Source organism: Mytilus trossulus, chromosome 10, assembly GCF_036588685.1.
Source record: "Mytilus trossulus isolate FHL-02 chromosome 10, PNRI_Mtr1.1.1.hap1, whole genome shotgun sequence".
NCBI lineage: Eukaryota > Metazoa > Mollusca > Bivalvia > Mytilida > Mytilidae > Mytilus > Mytilus trossulus.
The window spans coordinates 18,136,044-18,149,253 of record NC_086382.1 but is presented as its reverse complement, the minus strand read 5'-3'; the positions used below and the strand labels follow the sequence as shown (position 1 = coordinate 18,149,253).

The 13,210-nt window shown below is 36.0% G+C and overlaps 1 long non-coding RNA gene across 1 annotated transcript; it reads right to left on the bottom strand.

The window, feature by feature from the left end:
* Positions 1–228: 228 nt before the first annotated feature.
* LOC134686978 (uncharacterized) lies at positions 229–5,403 on the bottom strand. Its single transcript, XR_010101714.1, has 3 exons — positions 5,297–5,403; positions 1,935–2,039; positions 229–369 (listed from the first exon to the last, which is right to left on the bottom strand). It is a non-coding gene; the product is annotated as an uncharacterized LOC134686978 (long non-coding RNA).
* Between the last annotated feature and the right edge of the window lie 7,807 nt (positions 5,404–13,210).

Below are 13,210 nucleotides of genomic sequence, written 5' to 3'. Positions count from 1 at the left end.
CAGTACTTTTTATAAGGTGGACCTATTGACTGAACTAAAGGGGGACTAAACAAAAAAGGGGGGACTCCAGTCATGCTTCAGTGATTCCCTATATAATCAACTCATTTTTGGAGATATGAATGAAACACATTCAAATCAATATATTGTTTGATGTCTTGTGTTTTTTCATGTACATTTTCATTTCTATAAAATCTATAAAAATTGTATGGCTTAAATAAACTTGCCTGATTTAGTTCATGATTAAGCATCAGACTTGGTTGAAGCTCTCTCTAACCATCTTTCTTAGAGCTGATATTGATTTCAAGCTGTTTTGAAGTGCTTTTCAACATTGGGTTTCATGATATCAAAATCCACTGTCCATTTAAATAACTGAAATGTCACAAAAATGTTTATTTCTTTCTTCACAATAATATCTTTTTTCCAATCATGATGATTTATTGGATTAAATTATAATATTATGTATTAAGTATCAGATGTGGGTTAAAACATATCTAATATTTAAAAAATTTGCAAAAAATTGGTTGTAAACCACAATTTCTTCTACTCTTAAAAATTATCATCTAGAACGTTGCTTTCTAAGCCATGATTTGTAGTCCCCAGAAAATGAAGCAAATGCATTGGTATACAACACAAGTTGTATAAGTACATAATGATATGAAAACTCAAACAGTGTTGAAAATAGTAGGATTGGTGCATATGCAAAATGCAAATCTAGCGTTTTACTCGTAATCTGAATATTTCATGCCCTTCTCGTAACCAATCTCAATTCTTGGTAGATGAGGTTGTCATGTTAGAGCACAGAATATGTTGTCTTAATCATTTAAGTTAGATTTCTTGAAGAAATACAAAACCAAAATGAAATGCAGGTGGATAAAAGGTTGGCTAATGGTGGACAAAATGAAACGATGTTCTGATTGAAACAAAATTGTTGACAGTTATCAGTAATCGTAATGAACAAAATCCAGAAGTTGTAATGAAAAAGGATGAAAAATTTTGTCCTGCCTTTTTATTTTTCACTCTGTTTGGTCCTGCCTTTTTTTTTTAGTTTATCCTGATTTTTTTTTTTGCAAGTGTCTCATCCTGCCTTTTTTTTACACTCAAAACTCCTGGCCTGCCTATTTTTTTCAAATTTCATCCTAGCCCCCCCTATAAATCAAATGGTAGCTCCCTAACTAAAAATATTGACAATTCTATGGAAAGGGGTTCTAAAACTCCGTTTGACAGCTTAATCAGCTTTTGACCTTTATTAACTAAACCAAATAACTACGCAACATAAAGATTATGCTCCCAATTTATTATCCGAGACCTTTTTAATATTTCATGCATGAATTATCCAATATCTATTAACTATTTTATGCATAAAATATCAAATAATGAGTAGTCAACAGGGATATTACCTCCCCTTAATTTCAATCTGCTATGAAATTTGCTAGCACTCAATACCACAACAACCGAAAAACATCACCAATTATGAAAGGAATTTGTGTGATACATTTAATTAATAGTAACATGTGGGCGATATGAAATTTAAAATAAAAAATCAACAAATTTTGTCAATTGTCTTTCTAAATGTTTCAAGACTAGACAACAAAAAAAATGCACAGACACATTGGTTAATTGATTGATTGTTGGTGTTTTTACACCACTTTTGTGATTTTTCGTGGTGACCAGTTTTTATTGGTAGGGGCAGCTGGGCATCCAGGAGAAAACCACTGACCTTTGATAATGAAACTTGCAACCCTATAGTCAATTAAAATTGGAGTCTATTTACTGTCGTGCACCCACAAGAGCAGGTTCGAACTCACATCAGTGTTGAGTAGCTAGTGATTACAGAAGAAACCACTCTGCCACAAAGGCCCCCACAGCAAAATTTAATTGTTTAAAATAAATCATCTACCATTTCTTAAATTTGAAATAATAGTTGTATACAATACCTCTTCTATTCTGTCCTACTAACATTAATTGATAAATACTACACTTAGATATGAAATAGTGCTACATAGTCATCATCCTGTATAGCCATGAAATGATTGCGTCTTCTACAAATATAGAGACAGTGTCAACAAAATTGAAATTAAACTAAAGTCAAATACATATCTTAAAACCACATTACAAAATGTTTTGCAATAATTTTAAAATGACTCAAATAAAGATCTCAATGAGGAAATATATATATAGATTATGCTCTGAGAAAAATATGCTTTCTTTAAAAGACCAGTGAACAAAATGTATTCAAAACTAACAAATTTCTTCTTTTGATTATCTAACTTATGATGGGTATAGGAAGATGTGGTATGAGTGCCAATGAGACAACTCTCAATCCAAATAACAATTTATAAAAGTAAACCATTAAAGGTCAAGGCACGGCCTTCAACGATCCAATGGAACAACAAGATATAAAGGGCCTAAAAAATTACTATTGTTAAACCATTCAAATTAGAAAACCAACGATGGTTTGTATGGTAATTTAACACATTTCCCAATTGTTGTGGTTAACTTATTTTAATGATGAGTTAGTTATCTCCCTTAAAACATAGAAATGCTAAATATTAAACAAATAAATTGAGAACATGTCCTCCATTCCCCTCCCCCTAATTGAAAGTAAAAATGAAATAGTTCACTTTAGACTTTGGATTTGAAGTTAATTTAAGAGTAGAATCTAATTTAAATTCTATGACTAAACCAATAAAAAAAACCATCAACCATCCAAAAAGGTTTGACATTGAATATGAATTTCCTAAAAAATAATTAATTCAAACATGAAAAGAAAGGACTATTGACATTACCTTTTTGTTTTAGATACATAAGAAGATTACCAGCCTTAAGCTTAAATATTGGAGAAATTGTTGAAAATTGTGAAACTTTAGAATTCCAAGCCTCACTTTTAAAACAAACATTTTTACTTCAAATTTTTAATTTAAATGATTGGTTTGTAACATTTAACATACACGTTGTTAAATAGATTTTGATTCAATATGTTTTTTTAACTTTATTTTGAAAATTATAAACAAAATTAAAAGCTTACACCTTCACTAAAATTAATTTGGCTTGTTGAATTTTCATAAAGTTTTGACAAAGTATTTACTTTGACCCTATGACAAAAAATTTCAAAATTTCAAAAAATTTGAACCAACCTTTTTTATCAGAAAAATTACACTGGTTATATATATAGCAGTTAGACAAACACTAATTTTGATCATTGAGAAGCTTAATATTCCCTTAACAACACGTCATTAAAACCTTTAGCTGATTCTACACAGTTATCTCCCTGTAGTATTAGGTACACCCTAAACAGGACCCCTGTTGTGTTCACTTATTGCTACACTGGCAACAGGTATGGCCTAAATCCGGTGGTCATAATTCTGACCACGGGATTTAATAATTTGACAAGACTAGTACATCATGTGCTATGTTTGATTATGTATTATACTGATAGAAAATCAAACAGAAATTATCATATTTATAACCCTACTTAGTTCTTAAGGGACTGAAAGATAACAGCTCAGTTTGTCAAGAGCATGTTAACAAGCTCGTTGGTCATTCATCTGCGCTACCATCATGGAATTAATTAACAGATACTTGATTATTTTGCGGCATCTGAGTATTAACATTTGAGGTCAATTTCCTATGACTTTAAATGGCCAATTTTATTAGCAAATTGTTGAATTTGTAAGACTCGTCCAATTAATGACAAGGCGACAATAGCTCCAACTTGTTCCTTCGGTAAAGCTGTAGAAAGAATGACGGACCAGTTTAGGTACCACCTTAATGCACTATAATATTTGGTCTTTTCAATCTCAATTGCTATCAAATATCAAATGTATATCATTTCAAAATTACATAAAAAGATCCTCTGAATAACACACACCATATCCTGAAAAACAAGATACCACTGAACTATCCATAGAACAAAAGCAAAAACAGACAATAAAACCTGACAATTCAGAACTAGCTCAGAAAACAACTATGTTAATTGTTAATTGTTAGAAAAGACTTTGCACTTGAAGCACAATGTATTTCTGAAATGATCATTTGATATTTGTATTGTCAATGGCAAATTATTTTCAAATTAAGATAAATATTCTGTTGCAAAATTCTACTATTAAGGTGGTACATTTGACCTTAGAAACAGAGGTACTCCTTAAATAACGTGATTTTCTGGAAATCTTAAATGAGTATAATGTGGAGCGCATTTATGCTGAAATTTAATGCAAACTGATAGACAAGTGAATTTTGGCTCAAGTTGCATGAATTGGTCGAAACACATTTCTCTTTCATCAAAAGTTTCATTTCTGCAAATTTGTTGGTTAAATTTTAAAAGTAAACAATGACATCAAAAGCACTGTTTTGTGTTAGAGTTGGCCTTCTTTTACATATGTTCTAAATTTGAGGGAGTAACTAGTGGTCTGCATGACGCCTTCATTACACAAAGGAGATATAGTCTCTGTAAAAAACAGCTGAACGTTTTAATCACATTCTTTAGTTGAGGAAATATTAAGCTTCTCAATGATAAAAAATAGTCTTTGTCAAACTCCTATATATCATATGAAATTTTTCTGATAAAGTGTGTGGCATAACTTTTTTGAGATTTTTATATTTTTGTCAGAGTCATTAAAGAAAATATTTTGTCAAAATTTTATGAAAATCAAGCTGTTTAAATCAGTTTTAATTAATTAAAAGTTTATGTTGTTTTACAATATAACACGATGCATTCAATATACTAAAAACTGAAAAAAATCAAATGTAATTGCACTATATTCATTTTAAATTTGAAATAAAACACTGCAAATATGTCCTCATTTTTGCAAACCAAACCCATTTTGACTAAAACAACTTTAATATATAGAAAAAGCCAACCAATCATATCTCTATTAAATCAGTTTACTTGCATTTTTTCTTTCAACTAAATTGAGAATGGAAATGGGGAATGTGTCAAAGAGACAACAACCCAACCATATAAAAAAACACCAGCAGAAGGTCACCAACAGGTCTTCAATGTAGCGAGAAATTCCCACACCCGGAGGCATCCTTCAGCTGGCCCCTAAACAAATATATACTAGTTCAGTGATAATCTCAACATCCATGACTGTCGTCCCATTTGGAGGTATAAACCAGCTACTTCCAGGAAATCTCAAAGTCCCCTTCTACAGGTCGCTAGCGAACATCCGAGCCGCCCGTCCTCGCGAATCTGCGACGTAGGCCATCTCAACATCCATGACTGTCGTCCCATTTGGAGGTATAAACCAGCTACTTCCAGGAAACCCCACAAACAGCAAAATCACTTAATCCTACTTACATTGCCAGTATATTTCTTCAAGTCTTTCACTTTGGGTTGCTTCTTTAGCTGTCCTCTTTGGTAGAATTGGAAATAAAAGAAAGTCATTATTATTCAGATTAATGTACACAAATCAAAACATTTTAATACACAATTTTTTTTAAACATTTTCTCATTGTTGAAGGACTGGTCTGTCAACTTGTATATGAAGCAATAAAACAAAAGGGTTTCTTTGTTGAAGACCAAGCAAATTTGACATTTTCCCTCTCTTATTCTTCAATTTTTCCTGCTTCTTAATAACAGGGAGGTTAGAAAGAACCAATCGAGCGTATCTTTAGTTTGGCTGCATCATTTTTCCATGTGGTCTGCTTCCCAAAAATGAAACCAGATAATCTCCAGAAAACTTCAGCATGACATCTCAAAGTCCCCTTCTACAGGCATAGGCAGGAAGCCTGTAGCTGTCGTAGGTCGCTAGCGAACATCCGACCCGCCCGTCCTCGCGAATCTGCGACGTAGGCCATCTCAACATCCATGACTGTCGTCCCATTTGGAGGTATAAACCAGCTACTTCCAGGAAACCCCACAAACAGCAAAATCACTTAATCCTACTTACATTGCCAGTATATTTCTTCAAGTCTTTCACTTTGGGTTGCTTCTTTAGCTGTCCTCTTTGGTAGAATTGGAAATAAAAGAAAGTCATTATTATTCAGATTAATGTACACAAATCAAAACATTTTAATACACAATTTTTTTTAAACATTTTCTCATTGTTGAAGGACTGGTCTGTCAACTTGTATATGAAGCAATAAAACAAAAGGGTTTCTTTGTTGAAGACCAAGCAAATTTGACATTTTCCCTCTCTTATTCTTCAATTTTTCCTGCTTCTTAATAACAGGGAGGTTAGAAAGAACCAATCGAGCATATCTTTAGTTTGGCTGCATCATTTTTCCATGTGGTCTGCTTCCCAAAAATGAAACCAGATAATCTCCAGAAAACTTCAGCATGACATCTCAAAGTCCCCTTCTACAGGCATAGGCAGGAAGCCTGTAGCTGTCGTAGGTCGCTAGCGAACATCCGAGCCGCCCGTCCTCGCGAATCTGCGACGTAGGCCATCTCAACATCCATGACTGTCGTCCCATTTGGAGGTATAAACCAGCTACTTCCAGGAAACCCCACAAACAGCAAAATCACTTAATCCTACTTACATTGCCAGTATATTTCTTCAAGTCTTTCACTTTGGGTTGCTTCTTTAGCTGTCCTCTTTGGTAGAATTGGAAATAAAAGAAAGTCATTATTATTCAGATTAATGTACACAAATCAAAACATTTTAATACACAATTTTTTTTAAACATTTTCTCATTGTTGAAGGACTGGTCTGTCAACTTGTATATGAAGCAATAAAACAAAAGGGTTTCTTTGTTGAAGACCAAGCAAATTTGACATTTTCCCTCTCTTATTCTTCAATTTTTCCTGCTTCTTAATAACAAGGAGGTTAGAAAGAACCAATCGAGCGTATCTTTAGTTAGGCTGCATCATTTTTCCATGTGGTCTGCTTCCCAAAAATGAAACCAGATAATCTCCAGAAAACTTCAGCATGACATCTCAAAGTCCCCTTCTACAGGCATAGGCAGGAAGCCTGTAGCTGTCGTAGGTCGCTAGCGAACATCCGAGCCGCCCGTCCTCGCGAATCTGCGACGTAGGCCATCTCAACATCCATGACTGTCGTCCCATTTGGAGGTATAAACCAGCTACTTCCAGGAAACCCCACAAACAGCAAAATCACTTAATCCTACTTACATTGCCAGTATATTTCTTCAAGTCTTTCACTTTGGGTTGCTTCTTTAGCTGTCCTCTTTGGTAGAATTGGAAATAAAAGAAAGTCATTATTATTCAGATTAATGTACACAAATCAAAACATTTTAATACACAATTTTTTTTAAACATTTTCTCATTGTTGAAGGACTGGTCTGTCAACTTGTATATGAAGCAATAAAACAAAAGGGTTTCTTTGTTGAAGACCAAGCAAATTTGACATTTTCCCTCTCTTATTCTTCAATTTTTCCTGCTTCTTAATAACAGGGAGGTTAGAAAGAACCAATCGAGCGTATCTTTAGTTTGGCTGCATCATTTTTCCATGTGGTCTGCTTCCCAAAAATGAAACCAGATAATCTCCAGAAAACTTCAGCATGACATCTCAAAGTCCCCTTCTACAGGCATAGGCAGGAAGCCTGTAGCTGTCGTAGGTCGCTAGCGAACATCCGAGCCGCCCGTCCTCGCGAATCTGCGACGTAGGCCATCTCAACATCCATGACTGTCGTCCCATTTGGAGGTATAAACCAGCTACTTCCAGGAAACCCCACAAACAGCAAAATCACTTAATCCTACTTACATTGCCAGTATATTTCTTCAAGTCTTTCACTTTGGGTTGCTTCTTTAGCTGTCCTTTTTGGTAGAATTGGAAATAAAAGAAAGTCATTATTATTCAGATTAATGTACACAAATCAAAACATTTTAATACACAATTTTTTTTAAACATTTTCTCATTGTTGAAGGACTGGTCTGTCAACTTGTATATGAAGCAATAAAACAAAAGGGTTTCTTTGTTGAAGACCAAGCAAATTTGACATTTTCCCTCTCTTATTCTTCAATTTTTCCTGCTTCTTAATAACAGGGAGGTTAGAAAGAACCAATCGAGCGTATCTTTAGTTTGGCTGCATCATTTTTCCATGTGGTCTGCTTCCCAAAAATGAAACCAGATAATCTCCAGAAAACTTCAGCATGACATCTCAAAGTCCCCTTCTACAGGCATAGGCAGGAAGCCTGTAGCTGTCGTAGGTCGCTAGCGAACATCCGAGCCGCCCGTCCTCGCGAATCTGCGACGTAGGCCATCTCAACATCCATGACTGTCGTCCCATTTGGAGGTATAAACCAGCTACTTCCAGGAAACCCCACAAACAGCAAAATCACTTAATCCTACTTACATTGCCAGTATATTTCTTCAAGTCTTTCACTTTGGGTTGCTTCTTTAGCTGTCCTCTTTGGTAGAATTGGAAATAAAAGAAAGTCATTATTATTCAGATTAATGTACACAAATCAAAACATTTTAATACACAATTTTTTTTAAACATTTTCTCATTGTTGAAGGACTGGTCTGTCAACTTGTATATGAAGCAATAAAACAAAAGGGTTTCTTTGTTGAAGACCAAGCAAATTTGACATTTTCCCTCTCTTATTCTTCAATTTTTCCTGCTTCTTAATAACAGGGAGGTTAGAAAGAACCAATCGAGCGTATCTTTAGTTTGGCTGCATCATTTTTCCATGTGGTCTGCTTCCCAAAAATGAAACCAGATAATCTCCAGAAAACTTCAGCATGACATCTCAAAGTCCCCTTCTACAGGCATAGGCAGGAAGCCTGTAGCTGTCGTAGGTCGCTAGCGAACATCCGAGCCGCCCGTCCTCGCGAATCTGCGACGTAGGCCATCTCAACATCCATGACTGTCGTCCCATTTGGAGGTATAAACCAGCTACTTCCAGGAAACCCCACAAACAGCAAAATCACTTAATCCTACTTACATTGCCAGTATATTTCTTCAAGTCTTTCACTTTGGGTTGCTTCTTTAGCTGTCCTCTTTGGTAGAATTGGAAATAAAAGAAAGTCATTATTATTCAGATTAATGTACACAAATCAAAACATTTTAATACACAATTTTTTTTAAACATTTTCTCATTGTTGAAGGACTGGTCTGTCAACTTGTATATGAAGCAATAAAACAAAAGGGTTTCTTTGTTGAAGACCAAGCAAATTTGACATTTTCCCTCTCTTATTCTTCAATTTTTCCTGCTTCTTAATAACAGGGAGGTTAGAAAGAACCAATCGAGCGTATCTTTAGTTTGGCTGCATCATTTTTCCATGTGGTCTGCTTCCCAAAAATGAAACCAGATAATCTCCAGAAAACTTCAGCATGACATCTCAAAGTCCCCTTCTACAGGCATAGGCAGGAAGCCTGTAGCTGTCGTAGGTCGCTAGCGAACATCCGAGCCGCCCGTCCTCGCGAATCTGCGACGTAGGCCATCTCAACATCCATGACTGTCGTCCCATTTGGAGGTATAAACCAGCTACTTCCAGGAAACCCCACAAACAGCAAAATCACTTAATCCTACTTACATTGCCAGTATATTTCTTCAAGTCTTTCACTTTGGGTTGCTTCTTTAGCTGTCCTCTTTGGTAGAATTGGAAATAAAAGAAAGTCATTATTATTCAGATTAATGTACACAAATCAAAACATTTTAATACACAATTTTTTTTAAACATTTTCTCATTGTTGAAGGACTGGTCTGTCAACTTGTATATGAAGCAATAAAACAAAAGGGTTTCTTTGTTGAAGACCAAGCAAATTTGACATTTTCCCTCTCTTATTCTTCAATTTTTCCTGCTTCTTAATAACAGGGAGGTTAGAAAGAACCAATCGAGCGTATCTTTAGTTTGGCTGCATCATTTTTCCATGTGGTCTGCTTCCCAAAAATGAAACCAGATAATCTCCAGAAAACTTCAGCATGACATCTCAAAGTCCCCTTCTACAGGCATAGGCAGGAAGCCTGTAGCTGTCGTAGGTCGCTAGCGAACATCCGAGCCGCCCGTCCTCGCGAATCTGCGACGTAGGCCATCTCAACATCCATGACTGTCGTCCCATTTGGAGGTATAAACCAGCTACTTCCAGGAAACCCCACAAACAGCAAAATCACTTAATCCTACTTACATTGCCAGTATATTTCTTCAAGTCTTTCACTTTGGGTTGCTTCTTTAGCTGTCCTCTTTGGTAGAATTGGAAATAAAAGAAAGTCATTATTATTCAGATTAATGTACACAAATCAAAACATTTTAATACACAATTTTTTTTAAACATTTTCTCATTGTTGAAGGACTGGTCTGTCAACTTGTATATGAAGCAATAAAACAAAAGGGTTTCTTTGTTGAAGACCAAGCAAATTTGACATTTTCCCTCTCTTATTCTTCAATTTTTCCTGCTTCTTAATAACAGGGAGGTTAGAAAGAACCAATCGAGCATATCTTTAGTTTGGCTGCATCATTTTTCCATGTGGTCTGCTTCCCAAAAATGAAACCAGATAATCTCCAGAAAACTTCAGCATGACATCTCAAAGTCCCCTTCTACAGGCATAGGCAGGAAGCCTGTAGCTGTCGTAGGTCGCTAGCGAACATCCGAGCCGCCCGTCCTCGCGAATCTGCGACGTAGGCCATCTCAACATCCATGACTGTCGTCCCATTTGGAGGTATAAACCAGCTACTTCCAGGAAACCCCACAAACAGCAAAATCACTTAATCCTACTTACATTGCCAGTATATTTCTTCAAGTCTTTCACTTTGGGTTGCTTCTTTAGCTGTCCTCTTTGGTAGAATTGGAAATAAAAGAAAGTCATTATTATTCAGATTAATGTACACAAATCAAAACATTTTAATACACAATTTTTTTAAAACATTTTCTCATTGTTGAAGGACTGGTCTGTCAACTTGTATATGAAGCAATAAAACAAAAGGGTTTCTTTGTTGAAGACCAAGCAAATTTGACATTTTCCCTCTCTTATTCTTCAATTTTTCCTGCTTCTTAATAACAGGGAGGTTAGAAAGAACCAATCGAGCGTATCTTTAGTTAGGCTGCATCATTTTTCCATGTGGTCTGCTTCCCAAAAATGAAACCAGATAATCTCCAGAAAACTTCAGCATGACATCTCAAAGTCCCCTTCTACAGGCATAGGCAGGAAGCCTGTAGCTGTCGTAGGTCGCTAGCGAACATCCGAGCCGCCCGTCCTCGCGAATCTGCGACGTAGGCCATCTCAACATCCATGACTGTCGTCCCATTTGGAGGTATAAACCAGCTACTTCCAGGAAACCCCACAAACAGCAAAATCACTTAATCCTACTTACATTGCCAGTATATTTCTTCAAGTCTTTCACTTTGGGTTGCTTCTTTAGCTGTCCTCTTTGGTAGAATTGGAAATAAAAGAAAGTCATTATTATTCAGATTAATGTACACAAATCAAAACATTTTAATACACAATTTTTTTTAAACATTTTCTCATTGTTGAAGGACTGGTCTGTCAACTTGTATATGAAGCAATAAAACAAAAGGGTTTCTTTGTTGAAGACCAAGCAAATTTGACATTTTCCCTCTCTTATTCTTCAATTTTTCCTGCTTCTTAATAACAGGGAGGTTAGAAAGAACCAATCGAGCGTATCTTTAGTTTGGCTGCATCATTTTTCCATGTGGTCTGCTTCCCAAAAATGAAACCAGATAATCTCCAGAAAACTTCAGCATGACATCTCAAAGTCCCCTTCTACAGGCATAGGCAGGAAGCCTGTAGCTGTCGTAGGTCGCTAGCGAACATCCGAGCCGCCCGTCCTCGCGAATCTGCGACGTAGGCCATCTCAACATCCATGACTGTCGTCCCATTTGGAGGTATAAACCAGCTACTTCCAGGAAACCCCACAAACAGCAAAATCACTTAATCCTACTTACATTGCCAGTATATTTCTTCAAGTCTTTCACTTTGGGTTGCTTCTTTAGCTGTCCTCTTTGGTAGAATTGGAAATAAAAGAAAGTCATTATTATTCAGATTAATGTACACAAATCAAAACATTTTAATACACAATTTTTTTTAAACATTTTCTCATTGTTGAAGGACTGGTCTGTCAACTTGTATATGAAGCAATAAAACAAAAGGGTTTCTTTGTTGAAGACCAAGCAAATTTGACATTTTCCCTCTCTTATTCTTCAATTTTTCCTGCTTCTTAATAACAGGGAGGTTAGAAAGAACCAATCGAGCGTATCTTTAGTTTGGCTGCATCATTTTTCCATGTGGTCTGCTTCCCAAAAATGAAACCAGATAATCTCCAGAAAACTTCAGCATGACATCTCAAAGTCCCCTTCTACAGGCATAGGCAGGAAGCCTGTAGCTGTCGTAGGTCGCTAGCGAACATCCGAGCCGCCCGTCCTCGCGAATCTGCGACGTAGGCCATCTCAACATCCATGACTGTCGTCCCATTTGGAGGTATAAACCAGCTACTTCCAGGAAACCCCACAAACAGCAAAATCACTTAATCCTACTTACATTGCCAGTATATTTCTTCAAGTCTTTCACTTTGGGTTGCTTCTTTAGCTGTCCTCTTTGGTAGAATTGGAAATAAAAGAAAGTCATTATTAGTCAGATTAATGTACACAAATCAAAACATTTTAATACACAATTTTTTTTAAACATTTTCTCATTGTTGAAGGACTGGTCTGTCAACTTGTATATGAAGCAATAAAACAAAAGGGTTTCTTTGTTGAAGACCAAGCAAATTTGACATTTTCCCTCTCTTATTCTTCAATTTTTCCTGCTTCTTAATAACAGGGAGGTTAGAAAGAACCAATCGAGCGTATCTTTAGTTTGGCTGCATCATTTTTCCATGTGGTCTGCTTCCCAAAAATGAAACCAGATAATCTCCAGAAAACTTCAGCATGACATCTCAAAGTCCCCTTCTACAGGCATAGGCAGGAAGCCTGTAGCTGTCGTAGGTCGCTAGCGAACATCCGAGCCGCCCGTCCTCGCGAATCTGCGACGTAGGCCATCTCAACATCCATGACTGTCGTCCCAATTGGAGGTATAAACCAGCTACTTCCAGGAAACCCCACAAACAGCAAAATCACTTAATCCTACTTACATTGCCAGTATATTTCTTCAAGTCTTTCACTTTGGGTTGCTTCTTTAGCTGTCCTCTTTGGTAGAATTGGAAATAAAAGAAAGTCATTATTATTCAGATTAATGTACACAAATCAAAACATTTTAATACACAATTTTTTTTAAACATTTTCTCATTGTTGAAGGACTGGTCTGTCAACTTGTATATGAAGCAATAAAACAAAAGGGTTTCTTTGTTGA